The sequence below is a fragment of the Felis catus genome, chromosome C1 (assembly GCF_018350175.1).
Source record: "Felis catus isolate Fca126 chromosome C1, F.catus_Fca126_mat1.0, whole genome shotgun sequence".
NCBI lineage: Eukaryota > Metazoa > Chordata > Mammalia > Carnivora > Felidae > Felis > Felis catus.
This window is the reverse complement of record NC_058375.1, coordinates 211,078,528-211,103,482: the sequence shown is the minus strand read 5'-3', so window position 1 is coordinate 211,103,482 and position 24,955 is coordinate 211,078,528. Positions and strand designations below refer to the sequence as shown.

Genomic DNA, 24,955 nt, shown 5'->3' with positions numbered 1-24,955 from the left:
AGTATACTAAACAGTACCGTCTCACCTTTTATTAAGGCAAGCTTGTGAAAATAATTTAATACAACCAGATCCCTTTGTGAACTTTCAGCGTAAAACATTTTTTTTATATAAGCCACGTGCAAAAAAAAAAAAAATCTGTTTTATAAAAAAGCCACCTCAATACCAGAAAAGACTACAAAAGATTTTGAACCAAGTTTACTTTTTAAAAAAAATTTATTTATTTTTGAGAGGGAGACAGAGCATGAGCAGGGGAGAGGCAGAGAGAGGGAGAAGCAGGCTCCAGGCTCTGAGATGTCAGCCCAGAGCCTGAGGCGGGCCTCCAGCTCGTGAACCGTGAGATCATGACCTGAGCCGAAGTTGGATGCTTAACCGACTGAACCACCCAGGGGCCCCTACTTTTTTTTTTTTTTTTTAAAGAGAGTGAGGGGGGAGGAGGAGGAGGAGGAGGAGAGAGAGAGAGAGAGAGAGAGAGAATCTTAAACAGTCTCCACCCTCAGCCTGGAGCTGGATCCGGGTCTGGATCTAGGTTGGATCCCAGGACCTTGGGATGATGACCGGAGACGAAATCAAGATTCTGACGCTCAACTGCCTGAGGCACCCAGGCAACCTGAGCCCAGTTTACCCTTTAAATGATGCTCTTCTCTTGTCTCTAACTCCAAGCACTATTCATCATCTTTAGAATCAGTTTTGCCTAAATGCCTCACCGTATCAACCCAGTCCCATCCTTGAGGAAGATCTCCTTTGTGTTTTGTTTTGTCTGCCAATTTACATTTCTGGGCTTTTGGAAGTTGTTCTTTTTTGTCTTTTTTCTTACCTGCTGTGGCAGTAGTAGGAGTTTCAACGGAGACGGTCCTGCTGATGGGTCTCGGAGAATCAACGGGATGACGATTCTCCATGAACTGCTCTTCATTGTCCAACGATGTGTAGGTCATAGTGGTCCCAAGACTGACCTTCCACTGCTTCCTGTGATTGGATAACATGCTCTGCTTTACAGTTGATGATATGGGTGTTGTTAAAAAAGGCGTTCATAGAAATCATTGGAAGCATTTGGGGATATGTTTCTGTCCAGGAACTTTCCATTAAGAGGGTTTTGGGATCACCATATTCACCTCTCCTAGGATGAAATGCACTGGACTTAATTACCAGAAACTTCAACTCTTGATAAACACAACACCGTGCTTCGTTCCATCTCCTGTCCTCGTTGGCACACATCGCGTGGGTCGTGGGACATCCTTGGTCTTGGAGCATCACCCAGCCACCAGAAGGGGGGTCTGGTGGTGGGAGCTGGGGCCACCCAGGGTGGGGCGCTGAGCAACTGGGGCCACATGCTCTTTTGGAGTCACTTTTTTCCCAATAAGCTTGACTGCCTCTTTTTGTTGCCTCCACTTGTGAACAGGGAGCCCATGTCTTTTTTTTTGTTCTTTTTTAATTTTTTTAATGTTTATTTATTTTTGAGAGAGAGAGAGAAACAGAGCGTGAGCAAGGCAGAGAGAGAGAGAGAGGGAGACACGGAATCCAGTACAGAGCCCGACGTGGGGCTCGAACTCACAAACGAGAGATGACGGCATGAGCTAAAGTCAGATGCTTAACTGACTGAGCCCCCCGGGAGCCCCAGGGAGTCATTTCGAAGATTTGTCTTCTTTTCTTTAAGTAGCGTTGTTGCAGCACCTCCAGAGGCCTTTTCTTTTCCTCCTACATAATTTTGATTGACAAAAACTAATGCCTTTCCTCGGTGTCTCTGTCTATATCACGTAGGATGTGGAATAATGGTGTCCTCACATTCTGATGGAAATAGATTTTTTATTCATTGGTTTCTGAAAATCTGTGTCTTTATAAATCCCAAACTGGAAGTTTCACCTCGGAAAGCCAGGTCAGGCCGGATCACCCACCCATGGACTTCACAACACTTTCACCCACACCTAACAGCTCAGATACACATGTATTTATTTTCATAGAAATACAAACATCTCTCAGCAATGTGCTGTCTATTTGGCTGAAAATCAACATCTCACCATCAATTTTAGTATTTACTTACAAACTGTAAATACAGTTTGTATCCATAGGTAGACAAAACACCTAATTAAGGGCTAATCTCAAATTTCGCCCATCCAGCAAGCTACACCATATGGATCCATTTCCAAAGCACCTTTAAATTACTACAAGTGAAATTAAGTAAAAAGGCAGTGGCAACATTTATTTTTCTTTTTTAGAGAGAGAGAGAGCGCAAGCAGGGAAGGGGGGAGAGAGAGAGAGAGAGAGAATCCCAAGCTAGCTCTATGCTCAGTGGAGGGTCCCAGCTCCATGCTTGATTCCAGAACCCTAGGATCATGACCTGAGCTGAAATCCAGTCGATGCCCAACCAACTGAGCCACCCAGGCACCCCAATGACAATTTTTGAAAGACACCTATGCACTGAGTTCTCTCATTTGAAAATGAACACATCTTCCCTATCCCACTGATGGGGTAACTTTAAAGATGAAATGAACAACAAAAGGGAGATGAATGGGTCTAGAAGAGTCTGCAGTGGATGATACATCATATTAAATTATGTTTCATTGTGATGAGCAATATTCTATTTGTTTCAGAAAGAAACACTCCCATCAATTCCACCCGTGTCCTGTGCCTGTGGCACTGTTTTCAGTATAGCCTCCCCTCACCCCATTATCCATTGACATTTAAATTCCAGCTCTATTTTTATTCATAGTCTTTATTTCATTTTCAGGTTTATTGACCTCTTTTACAGCTTTGTGCTCACGACTGCTATTTTCAACTTTATCACCTTTATTTCTTTAAACATAAGACGCATAGGTTTCATGGGCTATGATATATTCAGATATCTGATGTGTTTGTGCATCTAGGTTTTATTTATTTGTTTATTATTTGCAGATTGTTCTGTTATACGGTATCTTATCTTTGCTGGCAAAGGTATTTGGGGGAACACAGATGAATAATTTGAGATTTAGGATTTCACACTTTCCTCCAGAAGATTTACATTTGCTCTTGCCAGACTCTTGGGGAACTACCAGTCAGGGAGCACCTCAAATCAACAAGCCGAGCATCCTTGGACATTCAGGCATGCATGTTCTGGAGGAGCTGTGTTGTGTCTCATTCACCTTTATTTTCAAAGAGTAGACCTCTCAGGTTCCGGTTTATCATGGGACTGAGTCTTCTGTTGGACGCCCAACCTTCTGTGCGCTCTAGACCTTAATTTGGCTCTGTTCCTGCACAGAGCTATCAAAATGGAGGCTTAAATTGGTCCAGATTTTCATATTCTCTCAGGGTAGAGGTTACTGCTTTACGAGGTTGCTGTCCTGTTTTCTCACCAATAAGGTGTCCTGGTAAATCCTTGCTATTTATTTGATGGTTGTAAGATTTTAAAATATGCATTTTATCCTTTGTGATTTATACTTTTCAGCAAGAGGTTTGGTCCATATTACCTAATTTGCCATAACTTAATTCAGAAGAGGGAGAGATTATTTTTAATTATTTATGCCAAAGAGAACAAATTCTAACCCCAAAGAAGCTCAAGATTTTTAATTTCTTTCATGGCTCACCCACTCTTACTCTTAAAATACAATGTGTCGGGACTTTATTTTTAAAATACCGTGCGATCATATATTCCAAGGGACTACATTGTCCAATGTTATTTGGAAATTTTCTTATAGAGGTAAAAAGCAAAAAATTCTTATAAGCCAGTTTTTAGTAAAACATTTTCTTAGACTTGGGTTATTTTTTGACAGTAAGCAACTCAGTATCCAGAATGTGATGAAATGTACATGCTCAGCCGACTGGTTACTGCTATTTTTGTTTATTTTAAAATAAGACCGTTGAACACGAACCACATTTGTTAGTAGACATAGTGCATTTGAAAACTGACTTTGAAAAATACCTTTGGGGCGCCTGGGTGGCTCAGAGGGTTGAGCTTCCAACTTCGGCTCAGGTCATGATCTCATGGTACATGAATTTGAGCCCCACGTAGGGCTCTGTGCTGTCAGCACAGAACCTGCTTCAGATCCTCTCCCCACCCCCTCTCTTTGCCCCTCCCTCACTTGTTCTCTCTCTCTCTCTCTCTCTCTCTCTCTCTCTCAAACATAAACATTAAAAAAGTACTTTCAGGGCGACCCTGGGTGGCTCAGTCGAGCGGCCAACTTCAGCTCAGGTCACGATCTCGCGGTCCGTGAGTTCGAGCCCCGCGTCAGGCTCTGGGCTGATGGCTCGGAGCCTGGAGCCTGTTTCCGATTCTGTGTCTCCCTCTCTCTGTGCCCCTCCCCCGTTCATGCTCTGTCTCTCTGTCTCAAAAATAAATAAATGTTAAAAAAAAATTTAAAAAAACAGTACTTTTAGGATCAAGTCTCCTCTTAGTTTCAAGTTGTAATTATTTGTCAAAGTTATTTGGTGGGTTTGTCTGGAAACTCTGCCAGCACACAGCGTAAAGGAGATAGTGCTGACGTTGGCTTAGTGCGGAATATGTTCATTCATTTGTATGTCCTATTCTGCCTCGGCTGAATTGCCTGAGGTGTTCTCTTCAATGTAAAATGGTCACAGAGAAATAATTCTGTGACCCACTACCAAACAACTCAAGGCTCTAAGATAAGGCCACTGGTAGCCTCTTAAGCCAGAAAGACTGTCAAGTGCTTACCATGTTCAGCCTTGCGTTGTTTCAACTGCGGGATGCCTCCCTCACCCACCCTTGTTCCCACATGTTGCTTTTTCGCATGTCATGTGACTAGCAAGGACCAGAATAGCATTTTGTCCATTCCGCACACACTGGGAATGTCTCCGTTGGGGACTGCATTCACTTGTGAGGGAGAATTCCATCAGTTTGTGACTTAAAGAAACTAGGGACATCCTTTCTCTCATACAGCAATAGGTCTAGTGGTAGGAGGTTGTTAGCTTCGGTTCTGGGCTTCCGTTCTTTTCACTTTCCCTCATGGTGACGTGGACGTCACTGCGGTTCCCATAGTCACATCTACATTACAGACAGTAGAGAAGAAGGCACTTCCACACTAATGCTTGCACCTCATTCGTTGTACGGCAGTGAATTGTGTGGTCACACTGAGCTCAAAAGGACTCTAGGAAGTGACGTTTCTGGGTTCCCAGTTCCAAGAGTTGAGGAAGGTACTCCAGAAAGGGATTGGGTTCAGTATTTGAGGGGGCTAACCTCCATTTTGTGTCATGTAGCCTACATTGGTCTATGAAATCATGCCAGCTTACATGCAACGCAAAAGATTGCAATTTAAAGCAAAGAACTTTCTAGAATGAGAATTAATAATAATAGCATTATTGACCACTTCAATGTCTATAAACCACAATAATCTCTCGAGACATATATCACTGTGTCGATTTTGCAGGTGAGGATACTACACTTGAGAGAAGCTTGGTTATCTGCTATGCTTGCATGCCAGAAAGTAGGGGAGCTGAAAGTTGAAAGTGTAAATCTAATGCCAATTAAACTTTAACAAGCCATCCCTATAATCTTTCTTCCTTCCTTCCTTCCTTCCTTCCTTCCTTCCTTCCTTTCATTCTTTCCTTCTATCATTTTATAGAGAGTATGAGCAGGAGAGAGGGGGAGAGAAAAAGAGAGGGAGAGAAAGAGAGAGAGAGAACCTTAAGCAGACTCCACACTCAGCATGGAGTCTGACGCAGGGCTCGATCCCACAACCTTGGGATCATGACCTGAGCCGATTTCAAGGGTCAGATGCTTAACCAACTGACTGAGGCACCCAGGCACCCCCATAGTATTTATTTCTAATCTCCTCATTTAAACAAAAGTACATTTGGGTCTCATAAAAAAAAAACTCTGAAAGATATTTTATTACCTTTTAAGCCAGTATGTAAATTAAACTATGATTGCGATCTTTATCAGTCTTTTTTTTTGTCTTTTCCATCATCACCCTTGTCTTTCAGCTTCCAAAAAATGGAAAAAAATGAAGGAAAATGCACAATAAGCTGCCACACTATGATGCTTATAATTAATAGAAACAAACATTAACTTAATCCTAACAATAGACATAGAATCTTGACTAATAAAAAAATAAATAAGTTGATTCTTGATTTGAGGATTGAAAGTGCCCACATGGATTTAGTCATTCAATAAATATTTACTGAGTTCTTACTTTGTTCAGTTACCAAACATTGGTTTTGAATTGTCACTAATAACACTTGACTGGGTAAAATCACCTGGACGTATGACAAATCCATGTACTCATTTTTAAAATTTAGGTAAACACTTTTTTTCAAGTTTCTAAAATCGTGCAACAAATCAGTTTAAAACACAGGGACTAACAGCGGCAGTGGTTGATCACGTCTTAACATTTTTTGGGTGGGTGAACGGGGAAGTTCTGCTGCTGCAATCCCCCGGGAACACTCATCAGTTGTTTTCACCTGATAACTTGACTGTGGTTAAGGCTACAAAATGGCACCCCTCACCTGGCCAGTAGTTGGTGCTGTCAGTTGGGCACCATTCTCCAGTAGGGTAAACCGGGTTTTTCCCACAGCACTGGGGGTTCAAGAGCCCAAGAGGGTGAAAGTGGAAGCCGTAGGGTGGCTGAAGGACTAGCTAAGAAGATGCACTGATGATGTAACTTCACTGCATTCTGTTGATCAATGCAAGGCACAAGGTCATCCCATATTTAAAGAAATGGGAAAAGGGTTCCACCTCTTGCTGGAAGACATGGGAAAGTCACATGGCAAAGGATTTGCATAGACAGATGGGAAAATCACTGTGGCCATTTTGAAAGCGATTTCCCAGAGTCCACCCTCCAGCTACAATAATTTGTTCACGTGCTTCTCCCGTGACAAATACTCTCAAGCCTTCCCCCAAGTTGTATCTCCATTTTGATATCAGGCTCAACCTCCAGAACCTTTCCATTTTAATTAAGTCTGAATGTGGGAAGACTCCACAGGGGCAGCAACTCTTCATTCAGACATCTGTGAACAAGAAAAAAGACGTATATCATCTGTGCCTCAAGCCCTCAACACTCAATGCACAAAAGGAGAGACTGTAAGCAGCAGTCACCGGTTTGTATTAATTCTGAAATCCACCTGGGAGCATGTCACTGATGCCCTTCAGCAGGGGCAGAGCCTGTGACTATTTCTGCCTTCCGGGAGTGATTCCTTTATTTATTTTTGTTTTTCAGCTTTGGGCTCTGCCTTCTGGACCCTCAGCTCCATCTTCCAATGCCATGTTTGAAAACAGTCTACCGCACTCTTCGAAAATTTGAATTATTGTAAAACATAGAGAGTATTTACTAGAAGGACATAAAAGGAACATAGTTTCAAATATTGAGTTATGTTTAGTGACTACTAATTGCTTAGATATATGTCAACGATAACTTACATCTCAAATGACTTTAGGTTTTAGTTGGAATAAGTGTCTGGTTTCTTGGGCAGTATTTTCTGAAACAGTGATAATGTTGATATTCCAGCAACATCTAAGGGGATACCTAACCCTTTTTAAATATGCTAAATGAAATCTGTCTTTGGGGGCAAATAATTACATTTCACTTAATTGCTAACTTCATGGATAATTTCCAATTCAACTAAATTAAAAAAGCATTTGTTGAGCCCTTATTAGGTGTTGAGCATTGTCCAAGCTCTATGGAGATACAGTGAGGCGCTTAGCCTGATCACAGGGGATGCAGAAAGCAGCAACTCATGAAGGACTTCCTGGGACAAAATGACTAAGCTAAACCTGAGAGAATGTGAAAGAGTGCCTTCCAGGAAGAAAGGGGAGCATTAGCCAAGGTATGCAAACTTGAGTTTGTGTGGTGTACTCAGGGGACTGATACCCTGCACTCAGCATTAGATTCAAATGCCAATCTCTTTCAGAAATACTCTCACAGAAACACCCAGAAATAATGCCTGGTTATTAAGCATCTCCTGAAGGAGAGCCGTAACTCCAGAAGCCCTGTGGCTGAAATTGCTGAATTACAAGGCAAGTTGAACTGTGAGCCTCACAGGGTGTCTACTGCTAAAGTAAGGGCATTGATTTGGAAAGAATGGGATACTGTAAGCTGGGAAGGCACTGATGAAGCTGGGAACAGTGAGCCCCTAAATTCTGATGTGTCTTCTTTGCCAGTGGGGAAGTCCTCCCTCCTCCCAGTGGAATTGGCTCCTCCCCTCCAGCAAAATGTCCTCCTCAATCAGAGGAGCAGGGTCATCCCCATTCATAGTCAGATCTCCCTTTCCACTTGACTGAGGAGATGAACCCTGCGTTTTCTGACAAAACCATAATCACCTCTCCTGAGGCAGCCGTCATGTAAGACAGGCTGAGTCTCCTCAGGACCCACTGCCACCACCTCTCTTTGCTTCTAGGCTTAATTTGACTCAAGTTCCAGCAGGCCCTTAAAGGTAAGGTGAGGTGCACCCGTGAGGAAGTGCATCACACTCCAAGAAAAGAGTTTTCCAATTTATACAAACAGACAGAAGGAGAACATATCTGAAATGGCCATTGAAGGGTATGGGGTAACAGTAGAAGGAATGTGAAGTTGAATTAGGCCGAATTGATTGATATGGGCTCACCAAGCAAAGATTCTACGTTTAATGTTGCAGGCTGGGGGGTTAGAAGGGGCTCCAGTAGACAAAAGCATAGATCAAAGCACAGTCCACTGTGAGCAAACTGGAAATGTCTTACTTCCCTTGGTTTAACGTAGAGGAAGGGTTTCAATGGCTCAGGCAGATGGGGTTGTTAGAATGGATTTGTCACTTAAGATCTACTTACTCAAATGAACGGTTCAAGAGATACACCTTCACTAATACTTTGAGCAATAAATTTGTGAGGGTATTCCCAGCATCCTAGAAGAGCTCTGTGATCACTCTTATCTGGGGGCCAGACCTTACAGAGGGAACCACGGCCACTCAATGGGAACATTTAAATGCGATGGAAGCAATTGCACCCCAGGGTGACAGGACCAAGGGGGCAGCACTCAGCAGTCAAAGGCCAGGTGGAGGTAGTTACCGCACTGGGCAGCAGAGTTAGAGCAATAATCAGAATCATGTGTCTTGCGTAGACCTACGGCGTTTCTAAAAATGAAGTAGATAGTAAGCCTACTAAATGCTTACTTGATCTGTATAAGCAGACAAGGTCTAGACCAAGTGAATACAAGTCTTACTCAAATCATAAAAATAGGGTCATGACCCCTCAAGCAATTCCCAGGCACGACCCAGTTTACAGACCCAACACCTTCAATAAAAGGAAGGCCAGATTTCCTCAAGAGAGGACCCCACTAAACTACTGAAAGTTTATACTGGCAATCTTTCTTCCAGTCTTCTCCCAAAAGGATCTATGGCCTTTTATCAGGGTAACTGAATTAGGGAAAAGGAAATTGCATCTTTCAGGGACTCCTAGATACTGGCTCTTAACTACACTGAATCCAGGATTCCATCTCTGGTTATTTCCTAAATTCTCGAATGCATAATTGGCATAGACATACTTAACAGTAAACAGAATCCCTACACTGGCTCCCTGACCCGTGGAGTGAGGACTACTTTGGAGAAAAAGACCAAATGCAAGCCATTCAAACTGCCTCTACCTAGAAAAATAGTAAATCCAAAGCAATACTGCATTCCGGGTGGGATTGCAGAGATTAGTGTCACCACCAAGAACTCAGATTTTCCTTGCTAAAAATGTCTTATCTGTCCTTAAATGATACCTTTATAAAATACAGTAAGTATGAATTCCTGAGAAGATTTAATGCATGAAAGACATAAAAATACAGGGCCATTTTTAAAAGTTACTAGATAAAACGGACCAAAAAATTGCTCTGTTAGAAGCTTTTCTAAATTTGTCACGTACTGTAATGATCACAACACATCCTGGTAGTAACAGCTTCCAGATAGGCACTGCACCACACTTAGCACCCCGGCAGGACGCTGCCTACGTTTGGGTTGGCAAATACCGGGAAAGGCCCGTGGGAGGGAATTTACAGCTCACCAGGATGCATTCCCTCAAGTGTTGGCTGCACTCCTTAGGCTGCAATCTTGGTTGTTGTTGTTGTCTTCATTTGTATGTAGTTTTTTTTAATTTTTGTTTTTCAATCCAGCTGTTAGTTTTTCTCAAAAGGAGTATGAGTTAAATACCACCTGCACCCTGCTAAGTAGAAGGAAACCTATTCAGATTGTTTTTAGTATTTGTTTCTTTTTCCCTTCACCCATTGCACCTTTTTAAAGACAAGGATGGACTTGACTCTATTTTAGGGTCAATAAGTTACAGCCTATTACATGGAGCTTGATTTTGTTAATAAAGCTTTGTTGGAATACCAGCCGCACCCCTTCCTTTACTTGTCATTTATGAGCGATTTCACTATGATGGCCCAGTTGGGGTGATTATGAAGGAGACTGTATGGCCTGCGTACCTAAAATATTTACTCTCTACCCCTTTACAGAAAAAGTTTGCCAATGTCTGCTCTATTTTATTCATATTTTTTGTAACTGCCAGAATTTTCAGGCATTCATGCAGTCATGTACTCATTAAACAATTTATTAAAAGCTGCCCGCATACCAGGAACTGGGCAATATTTCTGAGATAAAAAGACAAAAATACAATCTTCTTATATGTCGCACACGTACGCTATGCACAATAATGTCTATTGGCTGAGTTTTAAAAGTTTTTGAGTATTGCATTTATTATTCCAAGTTGGAAACTTTATTTATATATTATCTGAATCCTTTGTGTCCTCATTATGATTTTATTTCTGATATTCTCAGAAAGTGATGACATCTAGAACATACAGTTTGTTCATTTGGTCATTCCAGCTCATATTCATTACTTCTTTTATCGTCGTGATCTTTCCTGTAAACATATGTTTATATTTTGTATTAATATAAATGCAAACATTTCAAAAGATGTACTTTTTTGTTAAATATCATAAAAATAAAGAAACTTTTAAATTTCTGTCTGGTGAAAATAGAACCCATTTGTTTTTTTCTTCCAACATTGTCCAGACTTGAGTTTCTCATCTTGCTAATAAACATTCAAATAATCATTATGACGAGGCAGAACATTTCCCTGCTAAAATAGCTTCTCATTTGCATGATACATTTCTTCATTTCATAAACTGTCTTAAATTGAGGATATATTATTATCCAAATGATCTATTCTTAATTTTTTTGGAATCACTTGTTTTCTTCACACTTTTAAAAATAAGATGACGATCTGGAATCTGACCCTGTCTGTTGTCATATCACAAAAAAAGAAAGACTCCCCAACGTACAATGGGACTGAGCTGACATCACGTAAGCCAAAAGCAGACACCTGGATCTCTTGTTTCCTCCGGAAGCCTTTTATTCTCTGCCATTGTCGGCAAGAGCTGTCACCTAATAAATACACATGATGGGAGACTCATGAATCATTGTAGCCTGAAAACGTGTTTTTGAAGCAGCAGAAATGCAGTTAAACACAGTTTCAGTAATATCTTGGAAGAAAATAAGAAACAAACCTGTGGCATCATTTCCCAGGCAATGATAAATACGTAACATCCTCCAACTTTTCCATCTCACACTTAAAATATTTCCTGGAAGTCTTAAGAACGTGAATAAAAGGTGTAGCCTGGGAAATACAGTCCATGGCGACAGAGGGTAGCGACACCTGCGGTGAGCATGGCCATAGCAGAAGGTATAGACTTGTTCAATCACTAGGTGGTACATCTGAAACTAGGGTAACACTGTGTGTCTACCAAACTTCAACTTTTTTTTAAAAAAGGAATTTGGTCTAGGAGTCTCACTCTTTTTTTTTTTTTTTTAATTTTTTTTTTTCAACGTTTATTTATTTTTGGGACAGAGAGAGACAGAGCACGAACGGGCGAGGGGCAGAGAGAGAGGGAGACACAGAATCGGAAACAGGCTCCAGGCTCTGAGCCATCAGCCCAGAGCCCGACGCGGGGCTCGAACTCACGGACCGCGAGATCGTGACCTGGCTGAAGTCGGACGCTTAACCGACTGCGCCACCCAGGCGCCCCATAGGAGTCTCACTCTTGATACACTCTTGACATCTGAATGTTTATTCTACTTGCTTGACAAGGTAGCATTTTAACGCTTTGCTGATGTTTCACGAATATTTAATTTATGTTTATCAATTTTTACAATTTTTCTTAACAGCAGTATAACAATTACCCAGGAGCTTGTTAGAAATGTAGATTCTCAGGCTCCAACCCAGACCCTTTGAACTGGAATCTCTTTAACCCAGATGCCCAGGTGATTCACATGCACATTAAGGTTTGCAAAGCACTGGCTGAAATTCTGAAGCTGGGGAAACGTGACATCATTTCCAACAATGTTGAGGAGAATTCCTAGGGTATGGTCTTCTTTTGGAGCAGGACCAATGGCTTTGGTGTGGGGCTAAAGAGAGGTAGGCAAAGGGTGGGAGTTGGGGGTTGGCAGGGAGAACTGAACATGGCTGTGTTTGCCAAGAGGCCCTACTTCCCCTGGCAAGGGTCTCCTGGTTGCAGAAAATGTCCTTCCTTAAGAGAATGCAGGAGTCGAATGCTTATTTTTGGAATATTCCTTATTGCTCCTCGTGTTTTTTGGAGCACAAGCAATTCCAGAAAGCTTCCCCCTGCTCCAGGGCACTTCAATTCTCCTATGGGTTAGACCTCCCCTACCAGGTGGATATCATCTGAAGGTAGGACCCATGTTTTGTTTTGTTTGTTTGTTTGTTGTTGGTTTAATTTATTCATTTTAAGAAAGAAAGAGAGAGAGAAAGAATGTGAGCAGGGGAGGGGTAGAAAGAGGGAGAGAGAGTCCCAAGCAGACTCTGCACTGTCAATGCAGAGCCCAACCCCGGGCTCGAACCCAGGAACTATGAGATCATGACCTGAGCCCCAGCCAAAGGTTGGATGCCCGACCAACTGAGCCACCCAGGCGCCCCAGGACCCATGTTTTTTAAGTCTCCACATGACCAAGGATAAAACCAGGTACATAGTAAGTTCTAATTAATACATGTGAAAAGGCAGAAACGAGAAATTTTAGAAAGCTAGGAAACTGACAGGCAGGAAGGGGAAAGGGAGGAAGGAAAGGTCTCACGCATAAGATAAGTTGGTAAATTTGATCCAGATGAAGAACTTTACAATAGAACTGAAACAAAATAGCTGATAAAATGACCATTAAAAAGGCTTAAAGCTACTAACAGAGTATTTGTATATAATGTGCCATTTATTCCCTACCCCAATCCTCTGAAGGGGCTACCAGCATGAAAATCACTTTAGAAGAGTGATGCACCGTACTTTGATGTCTCACCTAGACGTTAGGCTTCTATTTATATGATTTAAGAAACCATTAACATGTCTGGCAGCCACATCACAGTTTTCTCATGTTAATTTTGCTGTCAATCAAGACCCTTAATTTTTTTTACACTAATTACTTTAAGACAGGTACCATCTCCCTTTCATATTGGCTCAGCTCAAACTGAGAACCGCAATACTTTATGTCCATTCCTGTTCAACTTCAAGTGGTGGATGCTGACTTCTAGTCTAGTTTGTTGAGAATTTTTTAGGGTATTTATCTTTTTATACCATGAATTATCATCCCATCTTAATCCTGGGTCATCCACGCATTTGATACGTGTGCCCCCTATTTGTAAGTCAATAATAAGCCTCCCAAAAGAAGAGGACCAAGGACAGAATGCTGTGATCTCATTAGATGCTTCCTTAAAAGTGAGTACACACCCAGTAATCGAGAATCTTCAGCTATGGTTTTTCCACCGACTACAAGTTCACTTATCCTGTCTTTATTCTCTAGTGGGTTAATTAGGAAAAATGGCACATTTTGTTAAATGCCTTTTTGATCAGGTTACAATATTTCTATTTCTTTCCCCTGTTATAGTAGCATAAGGGGTCACAGGAAAGGAGGTTTTTCTGGGAATTAATTTATTATATATTTTTGAACATCTGTCTCTGAGCACTGTCTTGAATTTCACGGACGCACCCTAGTCTTGAGGGCTTTTTGCTTCAGTCCTGAGTAGTCACAAACCATCCATTTGGCAATCCTCTCTGGAGCTGAAGAAGACTGTGTGTGTAAAGATGAAACATGTACTTCCTCCCCAAAGAAAGTGGTTTTCAATCGGTTCTCTGTGGAGTTGTAGGTACTCAACAGAGATGTCAAGAGGATCACTTTAATAGACAAAGTCACAGGGGCCATTTTTTGTGGAAACTTAGATTATGTTGTTTAGGCATATTCCTTTTGATCGAGATGAATACAGGGATCGAATTAGAAGGGAATTTGGGTGTCAGTCACTCTTGTCTGGTGACATCTTTTCTACTATCTTCACCTATGATTTAATTCTTTCAGAGGTATTTATCTTTTATAAACATAGCCAATATTATCTCTTCCCACTGGGCTGTCAACTTCTTGGGGAAGGGGAGACAGTTTATTCTTGTTTTCAAACTCTAGTACGGCGCTTAGTCTAATATTGAAAGACAGCAAAAATTATTGGAGAGAAATGAGGCAGGTGATGAGAAGTTAGAAGATCACAAAACCAACAGAAAGTAAGGAAATCTCAAGAGAAATTGTGCTGGAGATCAAGCAAATTATGTAGCTCTTAGTTTTGCCCAGGGTGCCCGTTGGGCCCGTTCGACTCCTGGAGAAACTGGGGCACATTAGATTATCAAAATCACCTGGCTTTCAGCCTTTTGAAAGATGATGTAGGAGAAATCAAATGTAATTTTCAAATTGGAACTTGACCCAAAGATGAAATTAACTGCTGATTCAATTAAATACCAGGTGTTTTGCATGCTTGATCTCACATTTAATGCTCAAACATCCACGAAGTGATTGTTTCTGCTGTTCCTCTCCTACAGAAGAGAAAGGGGAAGTAAAGCATGGAGAGGGTACGTAATTTGCCCAAAGTGAATAGTGGAGCAAAGGCAATACCAGGCAACCTGCTTGGAACACCCCATACTCTCAACTTCTCAGTCTGTGTTCCACCGTACCTGATATAGAAGAGTATTTAATACAATCTCTAACACAGTATCCCAGTGGATTTATATTTTGGTCATGTGATCCTACTCCTTTGTCTCAGTCTGTTTTAGGCTCCTGTGTGCTACCTGCACAGGGAACGGAAAATTGCTCTCTCTTGGATGTTGGGATCATCACACAGAAAACTGCAGTCTCCTGGGGGTGTTGGGATGTCAAACCATGCAGAAGACTTTCAAGTATGTTAGGGGGACAAATGACATTTACAAATAGAAAAACTGTGTTTTACATAAAAGGTAATCATACTGCTTAATGTAAAACAATATGAAATATATATGAGCACCCACATGTATGTATTGACATGTAATATTGATTATTATTTATAATCAGTTAGACCTGCAAAATCATTATTTTAGTGATAGGATTAGCAGAAGCATATGTGAAAATGTAAATACCTAGAGGCACCTTTGATGAAAATTTATACCCAGATGGCCAGTTTTATAACCATCTCTGCCAACGTGACAGTACTTTCTATGTAATGTGTCAAAAAATATATGAAGATTTTTTTCCCAAATAGAGCCAGATATAGCAAGAAATCAGGAAAGAGGACAATAAAGCTAAACCTAATTCCAGTTCAACATTTATTATTTGATGGCACAATACTGAAAATTCTAAAATATGGGCTTTACTGATAAAAACAGTTAAGTGGCTAGGGGTTCATCATGAAAACATACTGTAGTGATTATACTCCATTTCTGACCCTTTAAAGTTCTTTCAGCAAACTGAAAACTGTTCCAAAGATATTGCATGAGTATTTGCTCCTGGTGAAACATATATCAACCACATAATGTACAATTTCGAGTGAATATGCATGATGTGCTCACTCAATATAACCACTGAAAATTAATTCTACTCAACATGTTGTAGCAAAAAAAAATCTTCTGAATATATCTGTTAAATATCAATAGACATTTTAGTAAAACCAGCTTCACAAAGTCTAATCCTGAATATTCAAAACTAAAACAAAATGCAATTTTCATTTTACCAAATATTTTTAATTAAAAAAATTTTTTTTTACATTTTTATTTTTTTAGGGATGAGGAGCTTAGATATAGTTGGGGGGGGGGGTACCTACCATACGTTTAGAAAGTCACCCAGAGGATACAGATCTTTTTGATTTGGGATGTCTACATCAAAGAAGTTGATTGGCTTATTACAAAAATATCCTTTTACCTTGTGGAAGCACGATAGTTTTTAAGTGCTTTTGGATCCACGATATTAACAGAGTATATGTTCTCAATAAACTATTTACCAAGTGTAAAGTTCTCATCATTGTCAGAAAAAGCTAAAGGATGATATAGTTCATTGTATCTTTTCATTTGAATTCCAGACTGTATTTAATGAAACGAGGAACTCAGTGTTTAGATCTTAGTAACTCTAATTGTTTTTGTTTTACTTGGACAAAGCAACATTTTTAAGATTGATATTTATGATTTTTATTTTACAGGTTAATTTAAATATAAGGTATGCCCATATTGATAGATATAGAAAGAAAGTACAGAGTCCCATTAAAATTGTATGATATACTGGGATTCTCAAGATGGTGATTAACAGGGATCGAGATTGCTACTCAACATAAAGAATGCAAAATATGTGAGTTGATCCAGCTTCATGCACTGTCTGCTTTGCCTACACAATGCCCTGAAAAGTCTGTCCTGAACGTGTTTTCTATATACAGAATTGGATTAAGAGCAAAATAGAAGGAAAGGAAGTCAGAAACCCTAACTGTGGCAAAAATAAGATAACTTTTTAAATAGCATTTCAGGCTTGTAAAGAGTCTTCCCTATATTATTTCATTTCCTTTTTACTACAATTTGAAGAATAGATAGGAAAACTATTGTTAACGTACATTTTCAGGCAAGAGATCAGGTGAAAAGAAGTTAGATGGCTTGTCCAAGATTATAGACTAGGAGATGGCAGTTCTGGGGTTTGAACTTAGTGTTCTTACTTCCAGATGGAGAGACATTTCTTTCGTTTTAGTTACCATAGCGTGCATTGTATTAGATGTGGGTTGGTAATGTTGAAATGCACCACATATTGTTGCCACAAGGATGGTTAATGATGTGGGACAAGAAGTAGATCATATTTCTATTCAAGGGGATATTACATTTTCACTTTGAACTCCAAGCATGAAGGATCTCTTCATAACAAATAGAAAGTAAAAAGCTCACCCATTCACAAAAGGATACAAAGAAAATTCTAACCTCATAAGTAAAATGTAGCAACCCTTCCTTCCTTCCTTCCTTCCTTCCTTGGAAACAGTATGTACTTCGGCTAGAAGTGTAAAATTGTGCAGTCACTTTGGGAAACAGCCTGGTAGTTTCTGAAACTATTAAATATATAGTTACCATATGGTCCCATGATTCCACTTCTAGGTGTATACCAAAGAGAAATGAAAATGTAAGACCATGCAAAACTTGTAATGAATATTAATAGCCACATCATTCATGATAGCCAAAGGGTGAAAACGACTCAAATGTCCATCAACCGATGAATGAATAAGTAAAATTTCCATACAATGGGTGTTATTCAATCATAAAACAAAAAAAGTATATGTGATGCAATGTGGATGAACCATGAAATAAATGGAATGCTAAGTAAAGGAAACTAGGCACAAAGGACCACATATTGTATGATTACACTATGTGAAGTGTCCAGAGGAGGCAAATTTAGAGAGACAGAAAATGGATTCATGGTTGTCTGCACTTGGGGGATTGGGGAGGGAATGGAGAGATAAGGAAGTGACAGCCAAGGGGCCAGGTTTCTTGAGGTAATGAAATGTTCTGAAATTGACTGTGGTTATGGGTAAAGAACTCTCTGGATATACTAAAAGCTATTGAACTCTCTGGATATACACTTTAAATGGGTGAACTGTGTGATGTGTGAATTATATCTCAATCAAGCTATTAAAAAAATAAAGGAGGGGAGCCTGGGTGGCGCAGTCAGTTAAGCGTCCGACTTCAGCCAGGTCACGATCTCGTGGTCCGTGAGTTCAAGCCCCGCGTCAGGCTCTGGGCAGACGGCTCAGAGCCTGGAGCCTGTTTCCGATTCTGTGTCTCCCTCTCTCTCTGCCCACCCCCCCCCCCCGTTCATGCTCTGTCTCTCTGTCTCTCTCTGTCCCAAAAATAAATAAAACGTTGAAAAAAAATTTTTTTTTAAATAAAGGAAAATTAACTAGTGAGGACAACACATAAAATAATCTTATAAAAATAACTATATTGGGGCATCTGGATGGCTCAATCGGTTAAGCATCTGACTTTGGCTCAAGTCGTGCTGTCTTGGTGCATGAGTTCAAGTCCTGTGTCGGGCTGTGTGCTGACAGCTCAGAGCCTGGAGCCTGCTTTGGATTCTGTGTGTCCCTCTCTCTCTGCCCCCTGCCCGCTTGCACTCTGTGTGTGTCTCTCTATCAAAAATAAATAAACATTAAAAAAATAACTCTATAGGAAAAAAAGAAGGAAGGAAAGAAGAAAGGGAAGAAGGGAAGGAAGGAGAGAAGAGGGAAAGAAGGGAGGGATAACCACACACGAATCAATAATTTGGCTTGGGTAGAGCAAGCAGGAGAATGAAAAGGAAGACCGTGTGATGAGACAATGTCAACTCCTGCTTGAGGGTGGATTCAAGGCTGTTTATCACATTATGAAAGGAAACAAAAAATAGCTGGAAACAAACAAATGGAAAACTATTTTGGCTCTTTTCAAGGAACAGTGGTGATGCTGGGTCACAAACCAAGAGTCATTGTTCATCCAATTCTGTTGACCTCAGGTCTGAAAATTAAAATTCATAATTTGCCAGAAAGAAAGAATAGCAAAATGAGGGAAGCCTGTGAAACCACAAGAGAATGTAGGTGGCAGAACTTGTAAAGGTAGATTTTTTTTTTCTAGTTAAGGTTTTCATTGATGTTGGATCAATCACTCAACAATCAAAGCACCGGCAAGGAGCTAATCACAGTAACCAAACAGTACCTTCAAGTAAATCAAAAGAGTAGCTCAAGTGGTGGAACGAGAAATTGAATGACACAAACCAGTGGAATCTCTCCATATTCTCATTAGTAAAGAAGATCATTGGACTCGATGATTTATGAAACCCACATTAGCTCCGGGATTCGAAACACCTTGGGCATCTATGTGCCATCTCTTCTAGAATGTGATTCTTTTTTTTTCAACGTTTATTTATTTTTTTTTTGGGGGGGGGACAGAGAGAGACAGAGCATGAACGGGGGAGGGACACAGAGAGAGGGAGACACAGAATCGGAAACAGGCTCCAGGCTCTGAGCCATCAGCCCAGAGCCTGACGCGGGGCTCGAACTCCCGGACCACGAGATCGTGACCTGGCTGAAGTCGGATGCTTAACCGACTGCGCCACCCAGGCGCCCCTAGAATGTGATTCTTTATTGATAAGGTGCCTCGACCACTATGAGTAGGGAGCAGAGGTGACACTCTAGGTGGTCTCCATAGACCCACAGACCTGCCACCTGAAAATACGAGCAAGTACGAAAACAACATCATGTCCCCACAGAGTTAATTATCTTGTTTTCAAATGGAAATGATTTACTTATGACATGAGAATTTAGGGAGAAAACATTTTCTTTCTTTCCCCTGGATTATTGGTTCATCAATAATAGTTACCTGACTAAAACACGATGCCAGAACACTGAAAAATATTTCCGAAAGATTTTATAGAAATTGAAGGTGCAACATGGACAAGAAAGATGAGGAGGTCAGACCATTTTTTTTCTACATCTGCAGTCTGATATCCACTTTTTCACCAACATCGATTCATTACAAGTCAGAAAAGGGAAATTATTGGAAGTACAGCTAAGATTAAAATTAACAGCTGGAGTGTTGGTGTGGTAGCTCTTTTCCTTGGCACTAACTGTGTTATTCATTTAAGAATGCCATTTAAAGATTTGTTAATTGGCCACTGACGTTGTATGGGCTCATTGCAATGAACTCATCATGATGAATCTGTGTTCCCGACTAAAGATACCATGTAGCCTAATGATTATATCCGGATAGGAGAGGGAGGCTGCCTCTTAATTGGGATCGAACCAAATCTTTAAGAGAAAAATATGACCAAATAATCATGGGATATTAGAGTTGGACATGAATTTGTCAAAACTCTTCATTTTACAAATGAGAAAACTGAGGCCCAAAGTGGTTAAATAATTTTCCCTTGATCACTTAATTTGGGATGACCTAGAATTCTAAATATTCTACCTTCTTGTTTGTCCTATAATTATTACACAGAAAATAACAGACCACTATAATTACTTGCCCCAATTCCAAATTCTTACAAAGTTATATTTTTAAACATTTGGCAATCAACTCCTCACCCCTAAATACAGCACCAAATAACCCCTAAAAATGCTGAAGCCAAACTTGGTTTTTCCATAATATCTCTTATCAGAGCAAAAATTTCAGTGGAAAAACTTTACCAGGCAAGAAAAATTTATTCAAAATTATTGCAGTAGGAGAGATAGCGCAGAACTCGGTCTGAGCTCAGCACCATTGAAACAAAGTATGGGAAAGTGTTTAAGAGCTAGGGTAGTAGGATTGTAGGCCATGAGCATTTGCTAATTGGCTTTGCCCAAAGAAAAAATGAACTTTCTCTTAGCCTTATAACAGGAGGTAGTTTTACAACATGAAACTAGATGCTCACAGAAGTTAGGCTTCCACCCTTCCACAGACACAAGGAGATAAGGGCATTGTCTTCCTTGATGATTATATTTCAAGAGAATGATACCTGTGTTCTTGATAAAAATAGTCCTGGATTGGGACGTTGGGTGGCTAAGCCAAGTCCGACTCTTGGCTTGGTTCGGGTCACGATCTTCTGTTTTGTGGCATAAAACCCCAAGTCAGGCTCCACGTTGACAGAGTGGAGCCTGCTTGGGAGTCTCTCTCTCCCTTTCCCTCAGCCTTCAACCACCACCCCCCCCCCCGCCAGAATCAATAAATAAACTTAAAAAAAATAAAAACAGTCCTGAGTTATAAAACAAGCAAGAGGCATCTAAAAATATTTACATTTCAAAGGGGCAAGGAAAGTTTAAAGAGTTAACTTTTGGAAGTTAATTCTTCAAGAAAAGGTGAGGCCCACAGGATTCTGGAAGGGCTGGATTGAGAGATCAGGCATTTAGAGGCACAGTGAAGCCTATCTATAGTTTGGCAAGCTGACAACTCTTTAAGGGCATGCCCAAGGGTGACTCTTCAAAGTTAAGTTGATATCATGTTTTATAATGCTGACTGTATCAGAATCATCCCCAAATCACGCAAAGTGATCTGAAGTGTGAATAGAATCGCAATGCCTTGTAAATGCTTAACCAGCCACTTTAGGATTTAGGGCTTTGGAAGATCAATGTTCTGTTCTCACATGAAGAGCCAACTGGTATCTGAGTATCTGGTGGGGGAAGACAAAGGACGAGTGTGCTGATTTTTCTCCCTCCCATCTTATCTTTTCCAATCTATAAATCCACACACGCTTCCCCTGAGTAATTATTTTCTTTCTCCCTTCCTTCCTTCCTTCCTTCCTTCCTTCCTTCCTTCCTTCCTTCTTTCTTTTTCTTTTTTTTTTTTACCAGTAGTAGTCCCCAAATTTCTTTTTCTCACCCCAACACAAGTGAACTCTTTAAAGATCGAACCATTAGAAGAACTGAGAATGGTCACACCAAGGGAAGTTATTTTTCCTGAGAATGATTTTTTCCTAAATTTTAGAGAAAGAGAGATAGAGAAAGAGAGAGAGAGTGTGTGCACAAGCAGGGGAGGGGCAAAGGAAGAGGGAGAGAGAATCTTAAGCAGGCTCCATGCTCAGTATTGAGTCTAACTCAGGGTTTGATCCCATGACCCTGGGACCATGACCTGAGGTGAAATCAAGAATTGGCTTCACCAACTGAGTCACCCAGGTGCCCTGGTTAGAATGATTCAAATATTTCCCTTATCTCCACTTTTGGTTAGAATTGCATACAGTACCAAATTTATAGCTTTGTAAAAAAAAAAAAAACCCAAGGTTCTAGATTTTATTTGATTCAGAATATTTTGGCAATAAAGCCATTTAATCATTTTTATTTTGTTTAAATTATACTTTCCAGATAAAATGGGGATTTATGGTAAAAAGCACATTTAGTGCTAGCATTTTATTACTATTTTAGTTTCTGCATATGGGTTTTTGATAACTTATACTAAATTTAGTTTTGTGTAATTTTCTGTCATTATTTTTCTTTAGAGTTACACAAAAGAGATTATCCAATCATTTTTATATGAAAGTATTAATTAACTGAATGAACAAGTTTTTAAAAATAGAAAGACTTTAACCAATAGGTGTCTGATAAAGTACTCTAAGAACTAATTAAAATTGTTAGTAACAAAAAAAATTTTTTGATGAAATCTCATGCTTGAATTATCTTTTATTCACTTGGTTCCCAATCATTTTCAAGAGAAGATATGACCATTTCTTTCCCTTGAGCACTTTTATCCCAGTGGGAATTTGGCTTCCAGTTCCATATGGTGAATCCAGCCTGAGTTTTGACTGTCCACTGATCAAGGTTGAATTAATGTGAAGTCTCGCTTTAACAGCTGGAACACACCTACAAGAAGGCTCCAAGAGATGGGAGGCACTTAGGGTCCAACATAAGGGCAAGTTGGTGGCCTGGAGGAGTGAAGCAGGGGACATACAGGAGAAGGTGGGGACAAAGGGAGACTCAGAGGATGGAAGCAGTGGGATGCAGCCATGTTGCCTCAGCCCTGGAAAACCAGGTCCAGAAGCTGTTATCTGGGTGGAATGACATACCTAATGACACTTCTGGGTGAAACAAGTATGCCTAAGCTGTCATCTCTACCTCTGTGCATGTTAGCTTTGGGAAGTGATGGGGGCAGGGCCAGCCACAAGTGGGCACAAAATGGTCTTGATCAAAAGCACCCATCACCCTGAAGCCCTAATCCCCAGGTTTTGCTGTAGCTGTGCCATTGGGTGACATTAGCAGTGCCATCAAAAAGCAGAAGAACAGCATGGAATGGTGTCGGTACTGAGGGGAGGAAAAGTGCTGACTGTCCTATTATTTCCCGAGCTTTCTGTGCTAAACTCTAAGACAACTATAAAGGAGGGTAGTGTCCCCATAGCTGACCAGTGCCTGGGACAGAGAGGTGAGGTGGGAAGGAGAGGGAGCAGGGAGACCAAGAAAACCAAGAGTTGTACACGGTGAAACCCAGAGTTGCTAAACTGAGTGAGTGAGGCGGCCCGCCCTGCTGAACTCACAAATTGCCATGAAGGCTCTGTTTTAATTGTTCCTCCAAGGTCTCCACTTCAAGTGTAAGCTGGGGACAGTGTCAAGGGATAAAGTGAAGCTTGGTGTTAAGAAAGGGAGGGAAGGAGAGGGAGAGAAAGAGAGAGACAGAGATAGAGACAGAGACAGAGAATCACATGCACTGTAAAGAAAATGGAAACTTACACCAGAGGAGGTGGACATAATTAAATAGTCAGGACACCAATTTAAAAGAATGATAAAGCCCTTACAAATCTAAGAGTGATAGTGATAGGTGTTTCTCAAGAACTGGAAATATTTAACATGAAAAATAACCATTGAAATAAAACAATCAAGGAATGGAGATCCGAGTGGATACAAAAAAGAAACTGGTGAGTTAGAAATCCAAGCTGAGAAAATTCTGCCAGAAGGCGTCAAGAAGAGATGAAAAGGTGAAAAATATAAAGCAAGATGTAAAACATACTGGGTAAGAAATAGAAACATGAGACATTTTTCTAATGATTCCCAACTGCAGTGGCTCCAAACTGTCAAAGAGAAAGGAGTAGACACCTGAGTGGGAAAAAAAAGAATAAAAAGAAGGGAAAACAAACAAATAAAAAACCAAAATCTCTTCTACTAAAGTAAGACTACCAGCTACAATTGGAACAGCCATTTCATATACCAAGATTCATAAGTCTTGCAAATTTATGAACTAAGCAGAGTCTTTAAATTGAGCATTTTTGAGGCTGCCCAAGTAAGCAGTTAACACAAACGCATTGGAAGGAATGCCCTGGGTTGGTTTTCCCAGACACCAATCCTGAGATTAGAATCTGCCTGAAGGCAGTTTATTTGGAGGACGATTCTTGAAAGCACCAGTCATTCAAGAGTGGGGAAGTGAGACAGGGGCCTGGAAGCCAAAAAGATGGAGAGTCGGCGATCAGGTAGGTACCATTTCAAGCCTTGACATTCAGTTATCACCGAGGGCTTCTGGGAGACGGTTTGAACCTGCTCCAGGTCTCTTTCCTGAGAGGCAAGGAATTCGAGGTATATACTTATCAAGTTCCATTTGTTATTGGTGAAGCATTGCTCACAGGGGTGTTGACACCTTGTAGTTTTTTCTTGTCCTGAATAGGGGCTGAACACATTTCTCTGGCCAAAGGAAGCCTTCAGCTGGAGTTAATAAGAGTTAGTGGTATGGAGAGGGGAGGAGGGCAAAACGACTGCTACCACAAACAGGAAGAGGTACGACTTAAAAGACATCTCGAAAATAACAAAGAGGGGGCGCCTGCGTGGCTCAGTCGGTTAAGCGTCCGACTTCAGCCAGGTCACAATCTCGTGGTCCGTGAGTTCGAGCCCCGCGTCGGCTCTGGGCTGATGGCTCAGAGCCTGGAGCCTGTTTCCCATTCTGTGTCTCCCTCTCTCTCTGCCCCTCCCCCGTTCATGCTCTGTCTCTCTCGGTCTCAAAAATAAATAAACGTTAAAAAAAATTAAAAAAAAAAAGAAAATAACAAAGAGAATGTAATTATTGTGAAGGAAAAAAAGACGTAGACAAGGAGAGTTTGATGCCAGACCCAGCCAAAGAATAAGTTAATTTAATGAATTCAAAATGAATACTAGCACACTCACGTGTAACGCAGAGAAGAGACATGAGATTTTTTTTTTTTTTTTGAAAACCCAGGTAAGAGCTTGGAGGTTAGATGGAGATGCTACAACATTTATGTAATAGAATACTTAGAAGAAAAGAATGAGAAAGAAGGT

The 24,955-nt window shown here is 40.6% G+C and overlaps 1 pseudogene; it reads right to left on the bottom strand.

Annotated features, from left to right (window-relative positions):
- Positions 1-662: 662 nt before the first annotated feature.
- On the bottom strand, positions 663-1,029 carry LOC101092456 (annotated as a pseudogene).
- Between the last annotated feature and the right edge of the window lie 23,926 nt (positions 1,030-24,955).